This window comes from Sciurus carolinensis, chromosome 14, assembly GCF_902686445.1.
Source record: "Sciurus carolinensis chromosome 14, mSciCar1.2, whole genome shotgun sequence".
In the NCBI taxonomy this organism is placed as follows: domain Eukaryota; kingdom Metazoa; phylum Chordata; class Mammalia; order Rodentia; family Sciuridae; genus Sciurus; species Sciurus carolinensis.
Genome location: NC_062226.1, coordinates 63,745,251 through 63,759,247, shown reverse-complemented (window position 1 = coordinate 63,759,247; position 13,997 = coordinate 63,745,251). Strand labels below are relative to the sequence as shown.

The following is a 13,997-nucleotide window of genomic DNA, read 5'->3' as shown; positions in this document are numbered from 1 at the left end:
CCCTCTACCCCAGACCATAAGGCAACTCAGAGGTTTTCTGGGGATAACTGGATATTGGAGGCTTTTGGATCCCTGGGTATGCCAGACCCCTTTCTTGACTTCTCAAGGAAGCCCAACACCAGGGGAATTGACCTCTTAGTGAAGACTGCAAATTAAGAAGCCAATGGTCAAAAGTGAAAATATAAAAGGCAAAAGAATTTCAATGTATACAGTATGGGAGGTGAAGTTTTAGATTTAAACTTGGAAGTTTTAGCCTTGAGGAACTAAGATATACAAGGTGGTAGCATAGGAAGAGTTGGGACTTGGAGATGAAGGAGAGAAGAATTGAACACGAGGCAATTCTGATGTGAGTTAGATGTAAAAAAAATCCATAAAATCAATCCTTGTTGGTTAAAATGTAAACTGAAGACAGAGGAGAAGGGAAAAGGAGTGGATCTAAGATGTTGACAGTTTTGTAAATTTATTGGCTCTTAGATGTAATTAAAACTAGCTAAAATTCCATCCGCCCAACTCTCCCTTCAAGGCCACTTGGTTCTCTGCCAAACTGTGGGTAATAAAAAGAGTCTGTAGGCTCTCTGAGCAGCAGAGAAAAGGCTGCAGCTGTTCAGGGGAGAAATCGAAACAAAATCACAAGGTAAGACTGAAACCAAATTGTGGGAGATTTTTAGCCAGGTTTTGCAAAGGAAGATCTTATAAGTCATAGAAGACCTATTTTTTATTTTGGCAAAATAAATTATTAGGCTGATTTGTTATTATTATTGCTAATAGAAATAAAATTTGATAACAACAATTGCTATTAAATTATAATTCCATTGGCTTTCTTTTGGGTTATTTGTAAAATTATTAATAAATTACCTAAAAAGATTATAATAGTGTTTATAGTAAATTTCCCTGTCCCACCAATTCAACTTTATAAAGTTGATAACACTGCTAATGCTTAATCAAGGCAAAACTATCAGCACTTGTTTACAAGTAGTTTTTAGTAAAAGAGGAAAAACAGAAGAATTAAAAAACCATTCGTGAAAAAACAAATAATTGACAACCAAAATGGATAAATTCAAAAACTCATCAATTTTGCTACTATTCTTCATTTAGAGACTTTCTTTTCAAGATTGGTTTTTTTTTTTTTTTTTTTTGTATTCCTTAAAGTTGGTCTCCTGGCTTTTTTTTTTTTTTTTTTTTTTTTCCTTCTCAACTCCTTACCTCTTCTCTACCTTATCTTTCCATAAGCGAATAGTCTCTGATATTTTTTTAAGTAAAGAAAACGGCACAAAATCCAACCAGAATCTGGCTGTTGCACAAGCTAGAGACTTAAGAGTGAATTATCCAAGCTTACTTGTGGCTGGAACTTCCTGACTCTTACTTGTTCCTCTGCACTATGCTTCTTCAACTTGAATCATTCTTATATGCCACTGTGGTCCAACATTGTTCCCAACATCCCTACCTATTAATTCTCACATTTGTCTTTCAAATACTTAATGCTCCTATTTTTAATTCCTCCTAGATGTATAGCTGTGCATTCAGAAAATGTAAGAATCTCTTTTTCTTAGTTTGGGGTTCTTGAACTAAATCACATAGGTGGAGACTATCCTCCAAACACACAAGAACTCAGCACGAGACTCCCTTTCCTCACATTTTCTCCATTCTTCTCTGTAAGGTTTCTAGATCTTCATTCCATCTTCGGTGACTTTGGAACTGGTTTTCGCAACAACCTAAATGTTTAACTCTTTGTCATCACTGTTTGACTTATAATATCCATAGCCAGAATACACCTTTTTCCCCTTCCCATTTATAGAGGAAAGAATTCTGAGGCAAACTTTCACTTAGGGGCTGAAATAATCAGGGCTGAAAGTAAGGGAAGAGATGAGAAATGGGAGCTGCCACTTCTGACCAGGGACTGCCAAGGGTTAAAGAAACAGCTTGCAACTGACTTCTTGGAATGTGCATGATCTTCAATTGTGAAAAGTTCAGCTCTGTCAAAGAATTAAATTATTACGAGAAGAAAAAATATATGTCTGGAGTATTTATGCCAGTAAGTCTGATAGCATGAGGGTTTTTTTTTTTTTTTAATTTTATGTGAGTGTACTGCCAAAATCAAAATTAATATATCTTTTGAGATATATTTTGATTTTGGCAAACACTGTGGATATCAAGAGTGCCAGAAGTTCCCTTCTTTGTATTCCAGTTTGCGGAAGGGATATTTAGAAATATCAAGGCCAAAATTTTAACTGTTGGATAATAAAAAGAAAGTTTAAAGTTGTCAATGGCAATACAAAAGGATGCTTGGTTCGAGGACTCCAGGAAATTATGGTAGAACTTCTAATCTCTGTTTTTCCCTCCAGATTCTCTGGGGCTGACATCTGAATGTAAAAGAATTTTGTTTTGCAGGGCTTAGGGACTAAACCCAGGCCTTTGGCATGCTAGGCAAGCACTACCGTTGAGTGACAAGCAAAGTTCATTAAGGGAGAATTAAGGGACAACTGGAAATTTGAGGCAGTTCCCTCTAGCAGCAGACTCCTGGCATATGTTGCTTTTTGTTATTATTGCTAAATTATGCTATACATAAGAAGATTTTTTTGTTTTGTTTATATTTTTAAATAAAGAATGTGATACAACATAATAGTACAAACAGACTTTTAGGGACAGACAGGCCTCAGATCCATTATCTGTCATTGACTTGCTGTATAATTTAACTTTCCTGAGCCCAAGGTTTTTTATTTGTTTTTTGTTTTGTTTTTGTTTTCCCATTTTGGATAATATATGAAAAAAAAAAAGAAACAAACAACAAAAACAACCCTACCAAAGAGAGGTGTTGTGATGGGTACTACAAGTTAGAAGGGGTGATGAAAGGTAACATCAATCACTGACCATATTATCCCTTTTAATCTTCACAGCACTTCAGTGAAATAAATATTATCTTCTCCATTTATGAAATTAAGAAAGTGGGATTTGAAAAGATTGTACAAATTGACAAAGTTAGTCAATTTCAAGTCAAAGATTAAAATCCAGGTCCAAGTCCCACTATAGGAAGAAGGACTAAGAAATAAGAATAATTCTAAACTACTTCATTTAGTATGAGTATGTCTCTAATCCACTTTGGAAAGCCATTTCTTGATTCAGAGTTTCCACCATTTTCAAAAGCAAAAAATAATAGTTAGAAAACATTAAAACTTTCAACTTACTTTTTCAGGGCTATGGTCACTGTGACCTGAGGAAAAGGGCTGCTGCGAGCCACCTTTCTCTTATGTAACTTCTTTTGCTGTTCTCATTACTATGAACCAGGAAGGGTCCACCCACAAACTTGGTTTGGTGCTTTCTTTTTTTCTTTTCTTTCTCCTTCTTTTCTTTCTTTCTTTCTTTCTTTCTTTCTTTCTTTCTTTCTTTCTTTCTTCTTTTTTCTTTTGGTGCTTTACTTTTAAATAAACTAATTTAAATTTTAAGTATATCTAATTTGCCTCCATTTGTTAACACCTCATAAATTAAAGAATCGTGAAGAATTTCCCCACCAATGTTGTATTATAACAATGCACTAAAAATGTAATCATAAGAATGTTTTGCTCACTATTTCCCATGGAGTTCCTAACAAAGTCTCAATATTTTCTTTAAAAGTTTAACAGAAATTCATAGTTTTGTGTCTGCTGGACTGAAATCTCAAGCATTCTAACTTCTTAGCCTACTGGCTTAACACTGTCAGTTGTTTAAGAAATACTACTTAAGCAGATTGTTTTCTTTTTAAAGAAGAGATTATAAACTTTTCTCCACTTGTCTTTTGGGAGCTTTTTTATACCCAAACATGAATTTTCTCAAACCTGAATTTATAATTTCCAAAATTTCTCCTTCCTGATGTTGTATTTGTGTGTGTGTGTGTGTGTGTGTGTGTGTGTGTGCAGTACTGGGGAGTGAACACAAGGGTGCTCTACTACTGAATTACATTCCCCAGTCTTTTCTATTTTTTTAAATTTTGAGATGGGGTATCATTAAGTAGTCAAGGCTGTCCCTGAACCTGCCTCTCAGCTGCCAGAGTCACTGGGATTATGGGTGTGTAACCCCCAGACCTGGCCACACATACTACTAATTATCTACATTCTTTACCAATCCTATTCAACAGTATATCATTGGGGCTGGAGGTGTGGCTCAGTGGTAGAGTGATTGCCTGGCATGTGTGAGGCCCTGGGTTCCATCCTCAACACCACATAAAAATAAATAAATAAAATAAAAGGTATTGTGTCCATCTACAACTAAAAAAAATTTAAAAAATACCTCATCAATGGTGAGTATACCAAAGTTCCTCCATGAAATGAGAGGAGGGAGGGGTGGGGGGCATGAAAGATGGTGAAATGAGACAGACATCATTACCTTATGTACACGTATGATTACACGAATGGTGTACATGAATTTACGTCACATACAACCACGGAAATGAAAAGTTGTATCCCATTTGTGTACAATGACTCAAAATGCAGTCTGTAAAAAGAAAGAAAAAGAAAAAATAGTATAACTGCTTTATATTGATAAATTATTAATACTAGTATTAGGTGTTCTTGAGTAATAAGTCATGCTAGTCTCTTTAGAAAGTTTCAACCTTAGGAAAAGTTACATTCCTTCTGATGTAATTTTTTTAATTCATTTTTTTATTTGTTCTAATTTGTTGTACATGACAGAATTTGTTGTAGAATGCATTTATACATTTTGATAGATCACACATAAATGAAGTGTAATCTCTCATTTTTCTGATTTTACATATTGTAGGATCACATTGGTCATGCAGTCATATATGTACATGAGGTAATAATTTCTGTTTCACTCTATTATCATTCCTTCCCCCATACCCGTTGCCCTCCTTTCACTCCCCTCTACCTAATCTAAAGTAACTCTATTCTTCCCTATCCCTCCGACTTCTTGTGAACTAGCAACCACATATAAGAGAAAACATTCGGTTTTTGGTTTTTTTGGGTTTGGCTTATTTCACTTAGCATGATATTCTCTAACTCCATCCATTTAGCAGCAAATGTCAGAACTACATTCTTCTTTAAAGCTGAGTAATATTCCATAATGCATACATACGTGTGTGTGTGTGTGTGTGTGTGTATCCTGTGGTACATACACATTTTCACATTTTCTTTATCCATATCTCACATTTTCTTTATCCATTCATCTGTTGAAGGGCATCTAGGTTGGTTCCATATTTTAGCTATTGTGAATTGAGCTGCTATAAACATTGGTGTAGCTGCATCACTGCAGTATACTGATTTTGAGTCCTTTGGGTATAAAATGAGGAGTGGGATAACTGGGCCAAATGGTGGTTCCATTCCAAGTTTTCTGAGGAATCTCCATACTACTTTCCATATGGTTGCAGCAATTTGCATTCCCACCAGCAATGTATGAGTATACTTTTTCCCCCACATCCTTGCCAACATCCTTGCTTGTATTCTTGATAATTACCATTCCAATTGGAGTGAGATGAAATCTTAAAATAATTTTGATTTGCATTTCTCTAATTGCTAGAGATGTTGAACATTTTTTCATATATTTGTTGATTGATCATATATCTTCTCCTGTAAAGTGTCTGTTCAGTTCTTTAACCCGTTTACTGATTGGGTTTTTTGTTTTTTTGGTGTCAAGTTTTTTGAGTTCTTTATGTATCCTAGAGATCAATGCTTTCTCTGAGGTGCATGTGGTAAAGATGTAATTTCATGACAATCCTCAGCTTCTTATTTTTTCTTTCATAAGGAAAACGATTCACATCTGATTGGATATATAGAATAATGTTTTATTAAAGAGGATGCATATTTTTTCTGTACTGACTTATTCAAGAGTGTGTTTTATGAAAACAATCATAATTTTCATTATTTGGTTGTCACTTAATATAATAAATTGGATGCTAATAATACAGGAGTATTAACTGCTTTACAGTTTTGAGCATACCATGCCTAGTTTATGATAGGTAATGCTTATATCTGGCTGTCTAATTATTTTACCTTCACTTCATCAAGCAGGACTTCTCCCCAGTACTGTCCAGTCCATGTGAGCAGACCCAAATATAGTAGCATTAAAGTAATTTGCATTCTGATGTGACAGTTAGAAAAATATATATTTTTTAGTCTTTAAGAAGAGAGGTGTTCAACAGTCTTTTCATTTTAGTAGTTTTCACTTCAAGTTCAGTCTCCAGGTAACCAAGACTAAACCTACTAAGAATTCTACAAAAAAGATAATGAAGACACCAATTTGGGGAACAGATAGAGCAGCCCATGAAACAGGAAAGTGGAGGAAAAAGATTAGTCATAGCATAGTGGTTGAGTTTTTTAGGCCTTCAAATTGTATTTTGCACAATGTAGCTCTGATTAAACTATATGGGAATGATATGGATTGAGTCTTAGTTTATTCAAACCAGTGGCCAGGAACTCTCATAATCTGTGCACTGAAACAATATAAAGGTTTTCCACTAAAGCCTGTATACTCTTAATTATTTAATGTCTTATAATAGTGAAATAAAATTATCTAATACACACACTGTATATTATGGAAACCCATTTAGTTGTGAAAGAAAATTACATGGTCTATCCACTTGTAATTTTTAAAACATTTAATAGCTGGTGTTGCATTGACAAAAACAATTAAGAAAGGAACAGTCTTACACAACTAACCTAGCCCATGGAGCCTATCAGCTAAATACCGGATTTTGGGAGGGACTCTCATTTTGACTATGCCAGCTAACTTGTGAAGGTGTAGCAGTCAGGTGTTGTGAAATATACAAAGCTTTATAGAATCTTTAATAGTCTGTACTGATACATGAGTGTTTCTGTCACCATTCAATAAGCATATCCCAAACACATAAGAAAAATCCTGTAGAAGTTGACAGCAGTAACTGTAGCCTTCGTACCAGTAAAAGCTTACCCTCTTTATTGTCAGAAATGTGAGATGGCTTTTGGAAAGAAATGAAGTTTTGCTGAGACCAAAATAAGGAACTGTTTTTCACAAACACTAAAACTACCAAGTTTGTCAATTTAAAAAAAAGTAAATAAAATAAAATATAAAAAGGGCTGGGGATGAAGCTCAGAATGAGATTACCCTTGGGTTCAATCCTGAGTAACACTAACATACACACACACACACACACACACACAACATACACACAAACATAATATCACTTGTTGCTTACTTAACAAAAGTTTAGAGGTGGGTTGTCCCAGAGTTGACACAAAGAATCAAGCACATCTTTAAGGACCCTGGTTCTTCCCACCCTTTTGCTCTGCCATCCTCAGGGCTCATGAGCATTATATCCTCTCAAGGGCCAAAAAAACTTACTTCTCACATGCCTTTTATTTCAAGGAGGAAAGACTTCCCAGAAGTCCCAGGCGACCTCCCCTTCTGTCTCAGTGACCAGGTCTGGTCACATGTCCACTTCTACACCTTTTGTTGACAAGTAGAAATAAAATTGATATGAATGGCATATGTTTCACATATCTTTATTTCTTCTTTGGGGAAAGAAAAGAGATTTATAGCTCTGAAACAACGTTCAGACTCAGTAGCTCTCATCACCATCTAACTCCTGCAGAATTCCAATCTTTTTTTTTTTTAAAGACTTCTTGCCCACCCTTGAAAAGCACAGCTGAACTCATCAGTTTGAGATCCAAGATACTTGGAGGTTGCATCAGCAGGAGGGTTTCAAAGCCATCCACAGCAACTTAGTGAGATCCTGTCTCAAAATAAAAAATTAAAAGGGCTAGGAATGTAACTCAGTGGTAAAATACTCTTGGGTTCAATTCCCAGTACTGGGGGAGGGGAGGAAGTAAAGTTAATCTGAGGATTCAGCCTTAGTCTTCAAAATGCCTCAAATATCCCTTTTAGCTCATTAATGTTCAGTTTTTCTGAACAGAAAACAGCATTAAGTCAAGCATATCAGAAGCATGTATTTAGTGCTAAGGAAAAAGAGGAATGTGTTTATTTAATGTCTGACCATTTCCTAACACGGATGTTGAAATTCCTTTGATTATTTTTAGAAGTGTTTTTAAAGTATTTAACTCTTCTTTTGTTTTTTTAAAATTTGTTCTAGTTAGTTATACATGATAGTAGAATGCATTTATGCATTAATATATAATACATAAAGAGTATAATTTCTCATTTTCCTGATTGTACGTGTTATAGGATCACGTCTGTCATGCAGTCATATATGTATGTAAGGTAACAATGTCTGTTTCATTCTACTATCCTTTCTACCCCCATGTCCCCCCTTCACTCCCCTCTATCCAATTTTAAGTAACTCTATTCTTCCCTATCGACTTTCCTGCTTATTGTGAATTTCAACCGCATATCAGAGAAAACATTCAGCCTTTAATTTAACTCTTAAGAATCAATTTAATTTTTCTTATTTAATTCTGTCAGTGATTCTCTTTGATCACCACACTTCAGAGTGTGGAATCTATATATTTTAGAATCCACTGATACCCCCCACCTTTCCCTTAACTTAAAAAAATTGCAAAGTTTACTGACATATAATATACATGCAGAAAGTTACACAAATTGCACAAATTGTATAGCATAATGAATTATCACAAATTGAACATACCAAGGTAACCATACGAAGAAATTAGAAGAGTAGAGAACCCCAGAAGTCTCTCATGCCTCCTTCTAATAACTGCTCTCTATCTTAAGGATAGCCATTACTATGCATTTCTCAGAACATATCCCCATTCTTAGGCAATGCATGCCATTACATTTGCCTGTAGGTTTTGAACTATATGTAAATGAGTTCATACATTATACACCCTTTGGTGTCCTGCCTCTTTTGCTCAACATTAAATTTCTGAGATACATCTGTGTGGTTGCACATAACTGTTGCTTTTAAATTCTTATGCCTCTTAATGAATATATTACAATTTATCCATTATAATGTAATCGGACATTTGTGTTATTTCCAGAGTAAAGATATAGGACTACAACTGCTAGAAACATTCCACTGCATGTCTTTTGGTGAATATTTTTATGCCTTTCTGTTGGGTATATAGCTTCAAGTGGAATTGCTAAGCAAAAAAATGTATTTGTTCAGCTTCCACAGAAACTGCCATGTTAGTTTCCAAAGTGGTGGTAGGGATTTTCACTTTCATAAGTCAGTATAAGAATTTCACTTGTCACCAATCTTTGCCAATACTTGGTAACTTTTGTCTTTCTCATTTTAGTCACTCTTATAGGATTCTAATAGGATGCATGCATTTTCTGGGTTTTGTTGTTGTTATTGATGTTGTTTGTTTTATGGTACTGAGATGGGATGGAATGCAGGGTCTCACACATGCTAGGCAAGCACTCTACCACTGAGCCACATCCTGGGTCATTTTACTTTCTTACCTTACCCAGAAATACATCTGTCAGTCTGGGACAACCTGTATTTTTTCCCCAAACTTGAGTTAACTAGCTAGAAAAAAATATCTTCTATAGGATTATAATTTTGGAGCTGAGGGACTCCTTTGTTTTATTCTAACTGCAGAGCAACATTACTTAGGAAAGAAATGTTAATAAAACAAATCATATTTGTGTTTCAGAAAATAAATGGTCTGGAGTACTTTTTAAAATATTCTACTAGAGTAGAAAAAATTCATAAAGGATTCACTTTTCAAGTGCATATAAAAAAGAGTTTTTATAGACTTTTGAATAAATATATCTTAAGAAAATGGAGTTGTTACTATTGAATAATTATGAACTAATAATAATCTACCCTAATGAATTTTTAAAATTATAACATTGTTCAAAAGACATACAATTATACAATTATTTGCTTTAATTTATCACAGCATTTCATAAACCAGACCATAAAGGGGTCGTACATTTGATACCCAAAAGCTAAAGCTGATTGATTGACTGACTGATTACTTTAGCTAGTTAGTTTTTTGTGTGTTTGTTTTGGTTTCAGTAGAAGGGCAATTTTTTTTTAAACTAGTTTCATGAGTTTTCTTTTTTTTTTTTTTCTTTTTTATTGTAAACAAATGGAATACAACTTGTTTCTCTGGTTGTACATGAAGTAGAGGCATACCATTTGTGTAATCATACATTTATATAGGGCAATGATGTTTGACTCATTCTGTTATTTTTCCTTGCCCCCACCCCTCCCACCCCTCTTTTTCTTCTATATAGTCCCTCCTTCCTCCATTCTTGCCTCCCTCTCACCCCCCATTATGTATCATCATCCACTTATCAGCGAGATCATTCGCCCTTTGGTTTTTTGAGATTGGCTTATCTCACTTAGCATGATATTCTCTAATTTCATCCATTTGCCTGTAAATGCCATAATTTTATTATTCTTTATGGCTGAGCAATATTCCATTGTATATATATACCACAGTTTCTTCATCCATTCATCTATTGAAGGGCATCTATGTTGGTTCCACATCTAGCTATTGTGAATTGAGCAGCAATGAACATTGATGTGGCTACATCACTGTAGTATACTGATTTTAAGACCTTTGGGTATAGGCAAAGGAGGGGATAGCTGGGTCAAATGGTGGTTCCATTCCAAGTTTTCTAGGGAATCTCCACACTGCTTTCCAGAGTGGCTGCACTAATTTGCAACCTCACCAGCAATGTATGAGTGTACCTTTTTCCCCACATCCTCTCCAACACCTATTGTTGCCTGTATTTTTGATAATCACCATTCTAGTTGGGGTAAGATGTAATCTTAGGGTAGTTTTGATTTGCATTTCTCTTATTACTAGAGATGTTGAACATTTTTTCATATATCTGTTAATTGCTTGTAGATCTTCTTCTGTGAAGTGTCTGTTCATTTCCTTAGCCCATTTGTTGATTGGGTTTATTTGTATTCTTGATGAAGAGTTCTTTGAGTTATTTATATATTCTGGAGATTAGTGCTCTTTCTGAAGTATGCATGGCAAAGATTTTCTCCCACTCCATAGGCTCTCTCTTCACATTGTTGATAGTATCCTTTGCTGAGAAAAAGCTTTTTAGTTTGAATCCACCCCAATTATTGATTCCTGTTTTTATTTCTTGTGCTTTGGGAGTCCTGTTAAGGAAGTCTGATCCTAAGCTGACATGTTGAAGATTTGGACCTACTTTTTCTTCTGTAAGGTGCAGGATCTCTGATCTGATTCTGAGGACCTTGATCCATTTTGAGTTGAGTTTTGTACAGAGTGAGAGATAGGGGTTTAGTTTAATTCTGTTGCATATGGATTTCCTGTTTTCCCAGCACCATTTGTTGAAGAGGCTATCTTTTCTCCATTTGTCTAGTATGAGAAAACTGTATTTATTTGGGTTTGTCTTTGTGTCCTTTATTCTGTACCATTGATCTACCCATCTATTTTGGTGCCAATACCATGCCGTTTTTGTTACTATTGCTCTGTAGTATAGTTGAAGTTCTGGTTTTGCAATACCCCCTGATTCACTCTTCCTGCTAAGGATTGCTTTAGCTATTCTGGGTCTCTTATTTTTCCAAATGAATTTCATGATTGCTTGCTCTATTTCTGTGAGGTATGTCATTGGGATTTTAATTGGAATTGCATTGAATCTGTATAGCACTTTTGGTAGTATGGCCATTTTGACAATATTAATTCTGCCTATCCAAGAACATGGGAGATCTTTCCATCTTCTAAGGTTTTCTTTAATTTCTTTCTTTAGTGTTCTGTAGTTCTCATTGTAGAGGTCTTTCAGCTCTTTTGTTAGATTGATTCCCAAGTTTTTTTTTTTTTAAGGCTATTGTGAATTGGGTAGTTCTCCTATATTCTCTTTCTCAGGATTCATCACTTATGAACAAAATACATTAGATTTATGAGCATGATTTTATATCCTGCTACTTTGCTGAATTCATTTATTAGTTCTAAAAGTTTTCTAGTGGAGTTTTCGGATCCTCTAAATACAGAATCATGTCATCGACAAATAGGGATAGTTTGAATTCTTCTCTTCCTATTCGTATCCCTTTTATTTCTTTGGTCTGTCTAATTGCTCTGGTTAGAGTTTCAAGGACCCTGTTGAATAGAAATGGTGAAAAAGGGCATCCCTGCCTTGTTCCAGTTTTTAGGGGGAATGCTTTCAGTTTTTCTCCTTTTAGAATGATATTGGCCATGGGCTTAGCATAGATAGCCTTTACAATGTTGAGGAATGTTCCTACTATCCCTATTTTTTCTAGCGTTTTGAGCTTGAAGGGGTGCTGTATTTTATTAAATGCTTTTTCTGCATCTATTGAAATAACCAAGTGATTCTTGTCTTTAAGTCTGTTGATATGGTGAATGACATTTATTGATTTCCAGGTGTTGAACCAACCTTACATTCCTGGGATAAAACCCACTTGATCATGGTACACTTTTAATGTGTTTTTGTATGTGATTTGCTAAAATTTTGTGAGAATCTTTGTATCTATGTTCATTAAGGATATTGGTCTGAAATTTTCTTTCCTCAATGTGTCTCGTCTGGTTTAGGTATCATGGCTATATTAGCGTCATAGAATGAGTTTGGAAGGGTTCAGAAGGGCAATCTTTATCTTCTGGTTGGGGTTCAGGAGCTTGAGAATAAAATGTTCGGTTGTACTTCTGAAACTTGTCTTTAGTTTTTAAAATGTAACTAGCAAATGCTTTACAAACAGCAGATGTTTTCCATTATTGAAGAGAAAACTATTTTTTTTAATTTTATTTTTAAATGAAGTTGGTACATTTAACTTCTACCAATGCAAAGTTTTGCTATTGCAAACTGGTATTTTAAGGTTCCTTCTTTTGGACCTAAATTGTAGAGATTAGAATTCTTCTTTACTCATTTCCATAAATATCTGCCTCATTCTTTTAGACACTCCTCTTGTTATTCTTTGTTGTTTTCTAAACTTACCTTCAAATTAATTTTAATGGCTTGCAGGATACATTTCAAGTATTTATTGGCATCTCTATGTACCATGAATGAAAGTTAGGAACAACTTTCACTGGGTCTAAATATCTGTGAACTATGACATAAATTTCTTCTTCTTAATGTTTTATGTTTGAGAAATGTGCATATGCAAATCAGCCTGCTTCTCTACAAGTAAATCAATTTAAAGAGCTATATAGCAGAGTCAAGTGTGGCAGCTCTTGCCCATAATCTTAGAGACTCTGGAGGCTGAGGCAGGTGGATCACAAGTTTGAGGCCAGCCTGGGCAACTTAAGGAGATCTTGTCTCAAAAATAAAAAGGGCTGGGGATGTAGCTTAGTGGTAGAGTGTCTCTGGGTTCAATCCCCTGTACTGCAAATAGATAGATAGATAGATAGATAGATAGATAGATAGATAGACAGACAGACAGTTAGTTTGCATTCTTCTTTGAAGATAAACTTCAAAATCCAAAACTTTGCTGTCTGAAAATCTCATGCTTTTCTTAAAGAGCAATCAGTTGATAGCCATCCTTGTCAGGATCTGGAATTATTAAATACTAAATTATGCACAGCACTTCTGATTTTGAGATCTGGGTACTTTTCCCAGAGTCTGACATCTTCAGTTAATCAATCTGTTTTGACTGTATTATTGCCAAATGCAGATGTTCTCAAACCTGTTGGTATGTATATGTACATATATACACATATATGCATATATATACACAAATAATTTTTCATACATACATGTGTATAAACACAATAATATCTTTTCATGAATAAACAGCAGTGATTGAACTTAATATATCAACATCCCCTACCCTTCCTTTGCAGGTCTAGGGTGTAAACTTTTTTTAGAAAAAAAATCATATAAAGGTCTAAAGCAATAAACTAAAGCAAGACAAATAAGATCTCCCCCTAGTTTTGTGAACTGATTTATAACCTAGTGATTTGGGTGTGTACACACACCCACGTACACACACACACACACACACACACACACACACAGTGACTTGGCACCTGCTTTTCCCCTGTGATTTTCTTATCATAGCCTTTGTATATGGTGAGATTTCTCCACCTCTTCCTACCCTGCCACCTTCTACAGAATGCTGTGCCAAAATATTTTTCTGTGACTCAGTTTAAACCACATTTTCTAAAACTCTTTCTTAC

General features: G+C 34.9%; 1 protein-coding gene across 3 annotated transcripts in view; it reads left to right on the top strand.

Annotated features, from left to right (window-relative positions):
* Positions 1 to 592: 592 nt before the first annotated feature.
* Positions 593 to 13,997, top strand: part of Il33 (interleukin 33) — a 41,219-nt gene continuing 27,814 nt past the window's right edge. For all 3 annotated transcript variants that reach the window (XM_047524848.1, XM_047524847.1, XM_047524845.1), the window contains exon 1: positions 593 to 634. The gene's annotated coding sequence lies outside the window, so the exon portion shown is untranslated. The remainder of the gene's footprint in view (positions 635 to 13,997) is intronic.